This window comes from Dama dama, chromosome 27, assembly GCF_033118175.1.
Source record: "Dama dama isolate Ldn47 chromosome 27, ASM3311817v1, whole genome shotgun sequence".
In the NCBI taxonomy this organism is placed as follows: domain Eukaryota; kingdom Metazoa; phylum Chordata; class Mammalia; order Artiodactyla; family Cervidae; genus Dama; species Dama dama.
This window is the reverse complement of record NC_083707.1, coordinates 6,626,338-6,640,057: the sequence shown is the minus strand read 5'-3', so window position 1 is coordinate 6,640,057 and position 13,720 is coordinate 6,626,338. Positions and strand designations below refer to the sequence as shown.

At 46.0% G+C, this 13,720-nt stretch overlaps 1 long non-coding RNA gene across 2 annotated transcripts; it reads right to left on the bottom strand.

Moving 5' to 3' along the window:
• Window positions 1-2,621: 2,621 nt before the first annotated feature.
• LOC133047490 (uncharacterized) lies at window positions 2,622-12,432 on the bottom strand. Of its 2 annotated transcripts, none has more exons than XR_009690763.1 (4): window positions 12,358-12,432; window positions 12,085-12,259; window positions 10,226-10,382; window positions 2,622-3,111 (listed from the first exon to the last, which is right to left on the bottom strand). It is a non-coding gene; the product is annotated as an uncharacterized LOC133047490 (long non-coding RNA). The 2 variants fall into 2 exon arrangements; XR_009690764.1 differs by having other exon boundaries at window positions 2,628-2,802; window positions 2,929-3,111; window positions 12,085-12,371.
• Between the last annotated feature and the right edge of the window lie 1,288 nt (window positions 12,433-13,720).

Sequence of the window (13,720 nt, the reverse complement as noted above, 5' to 3'; positions counted from 1 at the left end):
GGGCAGGGAGTCCTGGCGTGCTGCGATTCATGGGGTTGCAAAGAGTTGGACACAACTGAGTGACTGAACTGAACTAAACTGAACTGAGAGATCCTGGCTTTATTTCTGGCAACTAGAATCCGTCAGAGCATGTATTGCACACATTTTATTTGGTACATGTGGCAACATCATGGGCTTCCCTGGTGGCTCGGTGGTAAAGAATCCGCCTGCAATGCAAGAGAGGTGGTTTCGGTCCTGGGTCGGGAAGATCCCCTGGAGAAGCAAACAGCAACCCATTCCAATATTCTTGCCTGGAGAATTCTGTGATCAAGTCATGTATCAAGTCATGGGGAGAAGACAGAAAAGCAGTGGAGGAAGAGAAGAAGCAAGTGACTTGGCAGTAATGACACTCCAGTCCAGGGGAGCCTCAGTGATGAGAACTTATTACTCACATTCACCCACTGTTCCTGCCACGTGGGAACATAGACGTGGGGACGTTCATCTACTTCAGCAAATTGTCAGCACTGTCACAGAGAGGAGGAAACGCTACAAAACAAATGTGTGCTCTGTGGGGCCTGCCACTTCCTGCTTACAAAGGAGACTGAAGGCCTGTGTGTTGATTTCTCAAGGAACCGAAGAGGTGCAGACAATCAAGACCAGCTGTTCGGTTTTTCCAGGAAGCCACTGTGTGTGATGGGCTGCCCGCAGAAGCTCCCAGTTTTGCTTAGGAGCAATTCAGATAAAAACCATCAAGCTATTAAGCTAAATGTCATGGTCATTAATATCTACTTTTTATCTAACCTATGAGCTTCCCTGGTGGTTCAGATGGTAAAGCGTCTGCCTGCAATGTGGGAGACCCAGGTTCAATCCCTGGGTTGGGAAGATCTCCTGGAGAAGGAAGTGGCAACCCACTCCAGTATTCTTGCCTGGAGAATCCCAAGGATGGAGGGGCCTGGTAGGCTACAGTCCATGGGGTCACAAAGAGTCGGACACGACTGAGCGACTTCACTTCATCTAACCTATAGTTATGTAAAGTGGACATAATACATCAAAATATTTTGTTTTTCAAGTAGTTTCAAATAATTGGATTGTAACAGGTTTATTCTTTTTCATGTCAGAGTTATAAAAATGTTGATTTCTGTCTTTTATCAAGCATGACAGCATCATCGTTAGTATTATTATTAATACTGGTTTATTTTATTTGGCTCAGATGGTAAAGAATCTGCCTGCAATGCAGGAGACCCAGGTTCCATCCCTGGATTGAGAAGATCCCCTGGAGAAGGAAATAGCAACCCACTCCAGTATTCTTGCCTGGAGAATCCCATGGACAGAGGAGCCTGGCAGACTCTGGTCCATAGGGTCACAAAGAGTCAGACACCACTGAGCAATTAACACACACACACACACACACACACACACAGATGGATCTCTGGGTCTGTGGATCAGAAGATAAGTCTTATCAATTGAGTACCCAACTAGGGGGCAGCATTTAATCCATCACAGGGCCCAAGAATCTGTCATTCTTAATGGATTCATAGTCAAGTAACACGGATAAACCTTGAACAATGGGCCAGGGGAAAGCCCATGTTGGTTCTCACTGCTTAGCAAGCTTGTCACTGAGTTTCCTGTATGTGCTGGTGTCTCTCTAACCAAGCCATCTTCTTCCTCGGGACACAGCCTTAGCAGGGGCTCAGTACACACACCGCGGATGCCGGTGGCCCTGAGAAATGCTGCCTCGGGTTGTGCTCACACAGCTATTTCTCCAGAACTCACATGTCTCGTCCTGGCCCCTCCCCAGCCACGCATCCCAGGGCTCCGCTCCCACCTGCCAACACGACATCTGCGGTCATTTAATAGACACCAGCTCACAGACGGCGACTCAGTTTGGGGAGGACGATTAACCTGCAGCAGAGGTCAATTATCTGACTGTTACTGGTGAGAGCAAAGAAGGTCACCTGGAATGAAACTCCTGTCGGGCTCCCCGCAGGCCCGGAGGGAAGCAGCAAACAGAGCCTTGTCCTCCAGCCTCCAGCCGAGCCTTCCCTGCCCCCCAGGTGCTGGAGGAACCCTTCAGAGCCAAGTGTCAATGAGGACCGGGGAGCAGGCTGTAACTGACAAGCTGCCCCCCAAACCCTGACTTCGGTAGAGCTGACTCTTTCTTTCCCTGAAAACCCTAAAACCACAGATGATATTCTTCAATGATTTCAGTGCCCTATAACCCAGCTGATCAGACATTAGAGACCATGTTTAGGATAAGCAAAGGGATTTAACAGTAGATTACGGCCACAGTCACCCAGTTGTCAGGTTCAAACTGCAGTGAATTGCTTGAGTTCAATAGTTCAGGTCTTTGTCCACCTTAATGCCTTTTACAGAAGTTACCATGAAGTCCTTGTGACTGGATCACCAGAGGGACACCCTGCAGTAATTTTTCGACTTACCTGCAAGGGACTTTAGAAATACCCTTTGGCACTTTATGGAAATTGTGACATTATGAAGCAGTATTCAAAGAAATGAACAATACGTGACAATTTGTAGGAGAACAGCCTTCAGATCTGAGCACATTTGCAGAACAAGAAGGAATATAGGACTGTTTAATGTAATTAAAAGGTTTACGTTAATTAGATTCTCTATCTTGGTCAGAATAATTTACAGAGGGAAAAAGAAATAAACCCTTAGCTCTGAAGCATTTTTAATATGCCGTTCAAATACCTTGTTCAAAATTACATTGAGCAGAACTATTTGGAGAAGTGTTTGAGTTGGGTCTGTTTTAAAACCTTGTCATCGAGTTCAACTACATTTTCAACTTAGGGTCCGGATTCATCCCTGAAAAGGAGAAGTGATTTCTTTGTGCTATGAAATCTTCCCTCACCCACTACACTCTGCACAGAACAATCTTTTACCATTATAAATCTCTTCTCCCACTGGCCTTGTTCATTATTAGGATCTTACTTGTAGGATTCTGGTTTGGTCCTGGCCTCGGGTTGTCTTCACAGCTGAGAGGGCATCAATAGCCACTTGAGGAGTCGGGGAGATGGGTCCCCAATCTCACACACCCACTCAATCGCTGGGCCAGGAGCATTGAGCCGTCCGGCTGGCAGGACAAGGAAAGATGCTCCTCCAGGCGGCTTTTGGCTGCAAAAACATTGTAGAAATCAACTATCAGACAAGCCACATTTCCACTCTTTAGGGAGAAGACTCTGGGAAATCTTGACAGTGCTGTGAAAATCAAGATAGTGTTAAACTATGAGTGGGAAATCTGCAAATGTCTTACGGTCAAGTATCTAGGGGCACAGCTGTTAAGCTACAGAGACCCATACATGGAATTCTTGTTCTGCCCCTGACATGGCTGAGTCACATGGACAATCTCACTTGACCTCTCTGAGTGTCTATGCATCTGCTGGCGACATGGAGACCAAGGAGTGTGAGGGTCAGAGGTGAACACGCACGTCCAGCTGAGTATGAGGCTGGAAACTAGGGGGCTTGTAGGCAAGGTCTGCCGTCACCACTCTGTCTACTTGCCTTTGTTCAAAACCAGCGATCCACGCTGGGACTTGAAGTTCTGAAATTAATGCCACATTTTTCTATACAGTGGAAATGTGTGACCACAAGAATTCAGTTTTATTTTCCAGGAACAGTCTAACATATGTAACCCAAGTATGCAGGGTCAAAATGCAAAAGATTGGGACTTCCCTGGTGGTCCAATGGTTAAGACTTTCCCCTTCCAAGGCAGAGGGCACCGGGTCAGTCCCTGGTGAGGGACTAAGATCCCTCATGAGACGTGGCCAAAAAGAAAACAGAAAATGTATCTATAAACCAGAGCTAATGGACATAAATTACCTATAAAGGGAAGAATGTCAAGTTAATAAAACTAATATTTTTTAAAAATGCAAAGGAACAACACAGAAATGAGAAACTGGGAAAAATCAACACATGGTGTATTTTTAAACAAAAGTATTTTAAACAAAACTGCTGCAATAGCATATTTTTAAAGAAAAATATGCCCTTCATCCCCCTTCTACTTTACCAAATGCCACTAAAAAAAGCTATCTTTTTTTCTTAAATGACCTTCCCTCGAGTTAGTGATAGCTACCCATCCTGGTTTTTAAATACTTGGAGAGCAGCAAAAATTAGAACTATTTTAATCGAAGATGTGAGCAATATAATGACTTACAGTAACACATTATATAGCAGCTCCGAGCTACCTCATAATTTACCCAAAGGGGATATACCTTAAAAGGAAAGGATCTAATATTCCAAACCAATTATCCTCCAATTAAAAATAATTTTTTTAAGAAGGAAAAGATATCCCATAATTTCCTTCCCCAATTAGCATATGATCAGGCATGTTACTTCCCTTTCATTGCCATAAATTCTCAAAATGTTGCAGCATGGATCACCCTAAGAATTTTAGCATAAGAAGAAAGATGTATCTGACACAGTGGGGGAGCTGGGAGGGGTCCTGGCAGGCAGGAGACGAGGGACAGTGAAAATAAGTCCATACCAGACGGGCCAGACTTCAGTGTCCGGCATGCTGGGATGCAGGACAGGCAGCTGAGCCCCCTGGACTCCTCTCCTGCACAACTCGGGATTGGCGACCAGAACCATATGTATGCCATGCTCACGCATCCTCCAAGCGTCCGAGGAGCCACCAGATGGGAGCAAACATCACCAATTGCTCAGGGCAGAACTGTGTGCGAAAAGCAAGAGTCGCCACCCCCCACACTCTCCTGATCTTCCCTCTGCAGGTGTCTGCGTCCTGACCTCCTCTACATGTAAGGACCCCACGTTGGATTAGGGCTCACCCTTATGGCCTCATTCTAACTTACCTCTTTCCCTAGTGGCTCTTAATCCACCTGCCAACGCAGGAGACATGGGTTTGATCCCTGGGTTGGGATGATCTTCTGGAGAAGGAAATGGCAACCCACTCCAGCATTCTTGCCTGGGAAATCCCATGGACAGAGGAGCCTGGCAGGCAACAGTCCATGCAGTCATAAAAGAGTTGGACACGACTTAGCAAGTAAACAACAACCTCTTTCAAGATCCTGTCTTCAAATACAGTCATGTTCTGAGGTCCAGAAGGCTAGGATTTCAACATACGAATTTGTATGTGTGTGTTCTGTTGCTCAGTTATGTCCAACTCTTTGCGGCCCGATGAGCCAGCCAGGCTCCTCTGTCCAAGGAATTTTACAGGCAAGAATACTGGATGGAGTGGGTTGCTGTTTCCTACTTCAGGGGATCTTCCTGACCCAGGGATCAAACCTGAGTCTCTGCGTCTCCTGCACTGGCAAGCAGATTCTTTGCCACTGTGCCATCTGGGAAGCCCCAGTATGAATTTGGGGGGATATAAGTCAGCACATTAAAGTAGAAGAATATCCTTATTTGTAGGAAATATGCACTAAAGGATGTGAAAGTAATGTGACAACATGTCAGCAGCTTAGTCTCAGATGGTATAGAAAAAAAAAAAAGGGTTCTTTGTACTGCACATATTTGCCACTTTTCCGTAAGTCGGAGGCTCCCCAAAAGCTGTTAAAGAAAAATAGTCCAAGAGGAGAATTTTAAGTGTTGTTAATAGGTAGGTGAGCCTGCCACCACGAGCGAAATGATGCTGCAGCTCTTTGAAACCTCAGCTCTGAATTTATCCAAGTTCTTTCCTCCTATCCTTTACCAAGATGAATGCTTTACTGAGCAAAGCATTCTTCAGATAACCCATTACCAACTGTTGGCGTGAATTCTTAATACTCTGCAAGAAAATGATCCTGGAAAGCATAAAATATTTACGGCCTGCTGTCTGCTCTGCCTCACTTGAGGAAAATCCTCATCTGTACACAAATGTTCTTCAGCTTTGGGGAACAGATGGTGGAGAGTAATAAGAAGGCTGAAAAATTAGAAGCAAGAGCTGGGCACAGTACCCAGCCAGGGAAGCTGAGCCCTGTGGGGAGCAAGTGTCTGGATGTTCTTGAGACAAAGAACTTGAACGCGCATCGCAGAATTTGTCCATCAGATTCTGTCCCTTTCTCCTCTTAATCTTGTATACATCTCCCTCCATCCCCTAGGAACGTGTTGTCCAGCACACTAGCACGCCCTTGGGCCACTGCACAGGATGTCACAGCAAGGCATCTTTAATTCCCTCCCCTCTGCAGGGCAGGTGACCTTGGGAAAGAGACCACACGTGCTTTCCCTCTCAGGAGGGAACCCTCTGACGCACCCGCTTTCTTCACTCCCCTCTGCTTCCCTGGGAATTGCCAGCAGCCCCTACACGAATGCATACATGAATACCTACTCCCTGTTACTGGCTTGAGGTCTGTCTGACCTAATCACGATATTGTATCATCACTGAAATAGGCTCTCAAGGGACTCCACCATCACATAACCAGCTTTGTTTAGGCTCATTCCCCCGGGCAACGCTGCCGAACAGGGCCACACCTGTGCCTCATAAACAGATGGGGACCCTGAAGGACAGCCACTCGTGCACTCATGCACCAAGTCCCAACTTCTAAAGGCCACAGAAAATCAAACACTCCCTGTTGCATTCACAGTGCTGTTTGGTGCATTTGATATTAACTTTTCTTTCCTGAGTGTCATTACAAGTTTGCAAACCTTCAAAACTGTATCTTACTCGAATTAAGGGTGCTGTTTTCTTTGTGATGCTCAAATTGTTGCAGTGAGATGAGCAGAAAGCCCTTTGTGCTAGCTGTCCTGTCCTGATGTCATTGAGATCCCGTGTTCGGAGAGGATTACCTTGCCAGGAGCAGTGGTGGAGTCACTATGATATTAGAGCTGTGGATACCGAGTGTACGCATGCGAGTTGGAGGTGGGCGGGGGGATGTGCAGAAATGATGCTCCTGCTGCCCTCCCTAGGCCACATTTTATGATGAAACTGGAGAAAATATTTCTTTTCAAGGTCATACTTTTAAATTAATTTAACTTTATCACTTACCATTGAATTAGCTTGGGTACTGAATTAAATATTTTAATTGTTTCTAGTTTATTTCTTATAAACCTACCTCTTTTAATCTTTAAACCTCTCTCCAAAACTATAATCATGCCTCCTTCTTCCTAAAAAGCTGCTTGCATCTCACTAACCCCCATTCTGTAGTCAGTTCATTGACTCTTCCATTCAAAAGCCCATCATACTTGTGTTTGTGGAATTGAGACCCTAAACCCAGGCACAGGAGTATAGGCCATAGGCTACAAGTCACAGGCCAGTGGGGATGGGGGATGTTCAGGAGAACTGACCCTCCTTACTCCCCTCAGTCCCTCCACCAGGGGTCTAGTCACCGTGGCCACCACCACAGAACAGAGCTCCAGGGTTATTTGTCTAAAGTTGCCATTCTGAGAACCTCTGGGGCCATCGTGACTCAATGAGGACAACGCACAAAGTATTTTCTGCCTTAGAGAAATCAAGCAAAGTAAGATTCTTTCCTTTGGTCTCCAGAAAGCCAGTAGAAAGTTTCACTGCTCCTGTGTTTTAATAAAGGGAAATATCTTTAAATGAAATTTTTACATCCTTGGACAGGACTCCTGGGTAATGACTCCGGGTAACAGCCCAAGCATCCTGTCTGCCCAGCTAATTGTTCAACAGCCTCCTTTCACGGTTACAGTTTGCCTCCTTATTGTCTGCTGCTGCTGCTGCTAAGTCGCTTCAGTCGTGTGACTCTGTGCAACCCCACAGACGGCAGCCGACCAGGCTACCCCGTCCCTGGGATTCTCCAGGCAAGAACACTGGAGTGGGTTGCCATTTCCTTCTCCAGTGCATGAAACTGAAAAGTGAAAGTAAAGTTGCTCAGTCGTTTCTGACTCTTCGTGACCCCATGGACTGCAGCCCACAAGGCCCCTCCGTCCATGGGATTTTCCAGGTGAGAGTACTGGAGTGGGTGCCATTGCCTTCTCCGCCTTACCGTCTAGGGAGTCCCTAATAGGTTTTTATTGGGTAAAACTTAAGTGGTTGAATCCTGATTCAAAATGACGCAGCTTCTGGCAAGTCAAACATTTAGGGCTGGGCTCCCTAAATTTCATGTCATATATTATTTTCCACTGTTAGATCTACTCCTGAGTTTGTGTCTGTATCAAACTCTTTCCTGTAATTAGAGATTTACCCTAAAGGGATACTCTTGGATTCAAACAGTCATTATTCATTGAGCCTAAGGAGTTTAAGGAGTTTTCAGTGTGGTTGTAATTGAATCTAAGAACATTACTCAAGCATTTTCCTGTAGTTTCCAAAACGTAAACAACTTGCTTATTGTCCTTCTGAGTATGCCATTACTCTGCTCAGAAATATGCTGTGGTTCCAATTGCTTCTCAAAGACCCATCTCCCTCCTCTATCTCATACTTTCGGAATTCTCTACAGCCCACAACATGCTGTGTCAAGAGTCAGCTACAATCAAGTCACTATATTCATGACCATCTTTTGCTGTCTTTTCCACCCCATCTACCATAACTTCAACCTGATTGATCATTTATTTAGAGATAATAAGTGAAATGTCAGGGAAAACACATGTCCCAAGGTCAAACACAACAAAGGATGAGACTGAATTTACTACCATCTACTTCCTTGTCCATTGTGCGTGTGTGTGTACATAGTCATATGCAATTCTTTGTGACCCAATGGACTGTAGCCCACCAGGCTCCTCTGTACATGGGAATTTCCAGGCAAGAATACTGGAGCAGGTGGCCATTTCCTCCTTCAGGGGATCTTCCCAACCCAGGAATCGAACCTGTGTCTTCCGCATCACAGGATTCTTTACAGAGAGCCAGCAGGGAAGCTCTCCTTATCCATTACTATTGAGAAATTTCACAAAATATTGGAAAATGGAAAAATGGATAAACTATATGAAGCTAATTATTATATCCTGGAGACTTTGAGTTCCTAATTATTTTGATTAATTTTTTAAACCTCTTATTGGGTTCAACAATTTGATTTATATAATGTACATAGACTGATTTTATGTTTTTTTAACTGTTATTATCGAAAAAAGTAGTATTCCAAATTAACCTTTTTTAATTGAAGAAGGGTCTCTTTCCCTTTCTTGCAAATGGGCTTTGTGGGCTGGGCAGGGTCAGAGACTGAAACCCAGGGTGCCAGGGGCTATGGAACTGGGTGAGCAGAGGTGGCCGACTGGCTGTTGTCGCAGGCTTCTAAACGCGCGCAGTGCTGTTAATTTAGCTTTTAACAGGCACATAAAATACAATGAAGCCTTATTTTCTTTAGCTTTGCACACACAGACACAAAATCTTAACACATGGGGATAGCAAAAGAAAAAGCAACAGCTGTTTATTAAATATTACATGTCCGCATCAGGCATGGTATTCTATGCCAAATTTGAATGTAATAAAAGCAGCGGGGGGAAGCAAGAGAATAAAAAGCTTTTAATTTTGAGGCACTTTGAATCTCCTGCTGCCCTGATAGACATGTAAAATATACATGAGGGTCCAGAGCCAGGGTCCCCAAACTGGGGGCAGGGACGGGGGCGGGGGCGGGGAGAGAACAGAGCAAACCACCCTGAAGCACGCAGTCCACCGAAGGGTGCGGGGTGTGCTCACCACCCGCAACTCCCCCGCATCCTTTCCATGTAAAGGCCAGCACACATGTCTTCTTGCTCTCTCTGTGGGCTTCCCAGGTGGTGTTAGTGGTAAAGAACCCGCCTGCTAATGCAGGACAGGTAAGAGACCCAGGTTCGATCCCTGGGTCGGGAAGATCCCCTGGAGGAGGAAATGGCAACCCACTCCAATATTCTTGCCTGGAGAAGCCCATGGACAGAGGAGCCTGGCGGGCTACAGTCAGTCCACAGGTTGCAAAGAATCCGACACAACTGAAATAACTAAGCACGCATGTCTTTTTGCTCTCTTTATTGTTCCTGTTTTGCCCCTTATTTTTCTCTCCTGTTACTGGGGGGTTGGCAGCTTGTCATTTGGGCACCATTCCCAGCTTCTAGGGGCCACTCCCATCCCAAGTCTCCTGGTTCCTGCCCTTCATCTTCAAAGTCAGCAAGATGGGCCATGCCCCTCTCACACTTCGAACGAATCTCTCCTCCATCCTCCCTTTCCTCCATTCCAACCCAGCCACCAATGAGGCTTCACTTTTAAGGACTCACATGATGAACGTCACCCAACATCAGGCACCCAGTAAGTAGCAGCACCTGGTTTGAAACCCAGGTACTGGAGGCTGGGCCCTTAACCACTTGTGGAGTGAAGGTGTTAGTCACTCAGTCGTGTCTGACTCCTATGACCCCATGGACCGTAGCTCACCAGGATCCTCTGTCCATGGGCTTCTCTAGGCAAGAATACTGGAGTGGGTTGCAATTCCTTCCTCCAGGGGATCGTCCCAACCAAGGGATTGAACCCAGATCTCCTGCATTGCCGGCAGTTTCTTTACCATTTCAGCCACCAGGGAAGCTCCTCTTTCCTAATAAAAAACAACAAAGAGAAATCAGCAGTGGGCCAGCCACACTGGAGACCGAAGTGGAAAGAAAAGTTAGTTCAGCTGATCCCGTCTTTACCTAGAACACCAATAGTTTTGTTTACCATGGATAATTTGCATTTATTTTTACTTTTAATATATTTCACAAAAATGTCATTTACCGTGATCTCTGCCTTTCTGGATCTCCCTGCCCCGCCCCAAAGCTGTGTCTGAGGAGAGGGGCTCCCTCTCCTCCCCGGGTCCTCAGAGGAAAGAGCACACTGCTGGTTCACCCAGGGAGAAGCCAGTTCTGACTCACTGTTGGAACTGTGTGACTTACTTTATCGTTGCTGCTGTTATTATAATCATATATGATGGCCTGCCTCAGAGAATCCTGCCTCTCTGCCTGACTGTTCAGCTAAAGTGCCTTTGTTCAGAAGCCAGTCCACCTGTGGATGGCAGAAAGGAAGGAACACATCCTCCTGCCTGAGGTTTGCCATTCTAGGAGATAACTGCAAGACTGATGGCCTTTCTACTTTGTTTCCTCACCTTCCCCCATCTCTGATCCATAAGGGAACCTGGCATCCAAACCCAGGTGAGATGATTATGTTCAGACATTTGTCTGCCATCTTCTCAATCAGCTGGTTCTCCAAATAAAGTCATATTCCTTGCCTCAACACCTTGTCTCCCAGTGAGCAGAGTGAGCTTGGACTCAGTGACACGCTGATTGCACTGAGAGTGAATCTAGGCACACAAACGCGAACTTAAAAGATATTCAGAACCGAAAAGTTGAGAGGTTTTTTGGTGTGTGTGTGTGTGTGTGTGTGTGTGTGTGTGTGTGTGTGTTTGGCTGGGAATTTTTAGGACTTAAGCCCAAGAAGCAGCATCTCAAGTGACCCTGGAAGAACCACTCCAATGAGGAGAGGAGGAGAAAGCCAGGTTACGTAGGAGTTTTGCAACAAAGGGCAGGTTTAGTTCAGTTCAGCTCAGTTGCTCAGGGTCCGACTCTTTGCGACCCCATGGACTGCAGCACGCCAGGCCTTCCTGTCAATCACCAGCTCCTGGAGTTTACTCAAACCCATGTCCAATGAGTCAGTGATGCCATCCAATCATCTCATCCTCTGTTGTCCTCTTCTCCTCCCACCTTCAATCTTTCCCAGCATGCAGGTCTTTTCCAAGGAGTCAGTTCTTTGCATCAGGTGGTCAAAGAATTGGAGTGTCAGCTTCAGCATCAATCCTTCCAATGAATGTTCAAGGGCAGGTAGTCAGAACATCAAAAGATTATTGTTAACTAAAGAAAACCAAATGTCTGAGCCTAAGGAATTTAGACTTTTCTCTGTATGGGAAGATGCAAGAGTCCGGGCTCTCTGAAATCAGTCCTTTGAGATGCACCTCAGCTATCCGGGGCCAGCAACTCTGTTTTCACAACCTGCTTTCCCAGAGGCTCACCTTAGGGGAGGGGCTGCAGTCTGATGGCTGCTAGAGGGCAGGTATTCTTTCCTTCCAGAGTGCCCTCAGGGCTCACCAGTTCATCGTTAGTTGCGGCTGGAACACTGATGATTGATTCCATTTCTCACAAGCAACTTCCCCAGACCCAGAATTATAAGCCGCTTAAAAATAATGACCCCCACATGATAGAAAATGGAAAATGAACCGAAAACTGTTCATAATAAGCAGACACACACAGAGTAGTAACTCTTATCTTTACCTTTCTGTCGATCCAGAGCCGAGATGAGTCACCAGGTGAAGACAGGACTCCTCCTCACTGGTGGGGGCTGCCCTTTTTCCGGAAGCGGCCCCAAGCTGTTCAGAATTTCGTTTGCCCAGAAGAGGGAGCTCTGGTTCTTGCTTCCCCAGCAGCTAAGGCTCTGCGGTCTCTGTTTCTTTGTTTTGTAAACAAAGGAAGAGTGTTAAAAGAAGTCTGTATAACTTAGAAGTTATACAGAAGTTATACACAGAAGTCTGTGTGAGATGATCACACCGTTCCTGCTGCAAACGTCTCTCTCCCCATCTCTCCCGTCCTTCTCGCCCACGTGTCCTGGGAACGGCCATCTTGAGGACCGTTTCCCGAGCTTTAACCCTCTAGAGCCACTAGAGGGCAACAGACACCCACCAAAATGAATCTCAGCTTCGTGAAATACAATAAATTGATAATTACAAAGGCATTCTTTTAAGACAACCGTTTTTAGATTGTCTTTTAAAGAGTTTGTTCTTTTAGTATTCGTTTTATATATAGTATTCATTTCAACCTTAAGAACCCCTAGGAAGTTCAATTAAATGTAAAGTAAAAAGCCGACTCATTGGAAAAGACCCTGATGCTGGGAAAGATTGAAGGCAGGAAGAGAAGGCATCTCGACAGAGGATGAGATGGTTGGATGGCAGCACCAACTCAATGGACATGAGTTTGGGTAAACTCCAGGAGATAGTGAAGGACAGGAAAGCCTGGCATGCTGCAGTCCATGGGGTTGCCAAGAGTCAGACATGACTGGACAACAACAAAAGCTATTTACACGGCCTCCACGTGCTCAACAGATGCTTAAACGCTGTGTGCATTCTGTAAGAGTGTGCTGGACAGTGAGGTCACAAAACTGAGCAAGACTCAGTCCTTTTCTCTGACAGCAGACAGATTAGAAGCATAAAGAATTCACTATAGCAATGGACGGTGAGCATCAGGGTAGACCCAGGATAAGGCAGCGCAGGTGAGAGAGAGTCAGTGCTTGTAGTTATGGGGGTGGGGGGGGGGGGGAGTCAGCTAAAGACAGGAGCAAAGAGGGAACATGACCTATGACCCCATGAAAGCAATGTGCGTGCACTTCCTGAGCAAAGTGGAGTGAGCTACATACTCCAGTGTTTATCAGCTGAGAGTTAGAGGGTCTGTAATCACCCCCACACTCTCCCAAAGAGGCTTGTTCATCGGATTTATCAGAGTAAACACACAAACAACAAACCAGGGTCATCCCCAAGACCTGACCGCATCAGAAATCTAAAGGGACCTGCCAAGCACTGTAAGAAATGGAACTTTTTGAAACCCTTCAAAAGACATTCTTAATTTTAAAGAAAGCATAAAAACAAAACGTATTTTCTCCAAAAGCCATGTTTTTCTCTAAAAATCTCCCTCCCCTCCCCCTTTGAGAAGCCAGAGGAATCTGAATCTGGTGGGTGTTAAGCTGGGTCCTTTTGGTGAAGGGGGAGGCCTTCTCCTCTCTTTGGACTAATGAGGAGGTAACTGGTAAGTCGCTGAACAAATAAAACGCCTGCCAATGAAAAGAACGGGTGCTGGCCTTTGTCCCACTCACCTCTGCTCTGGGCTCGGCGCCAGCTCTGATCAGAGGGCAATCAAGGCA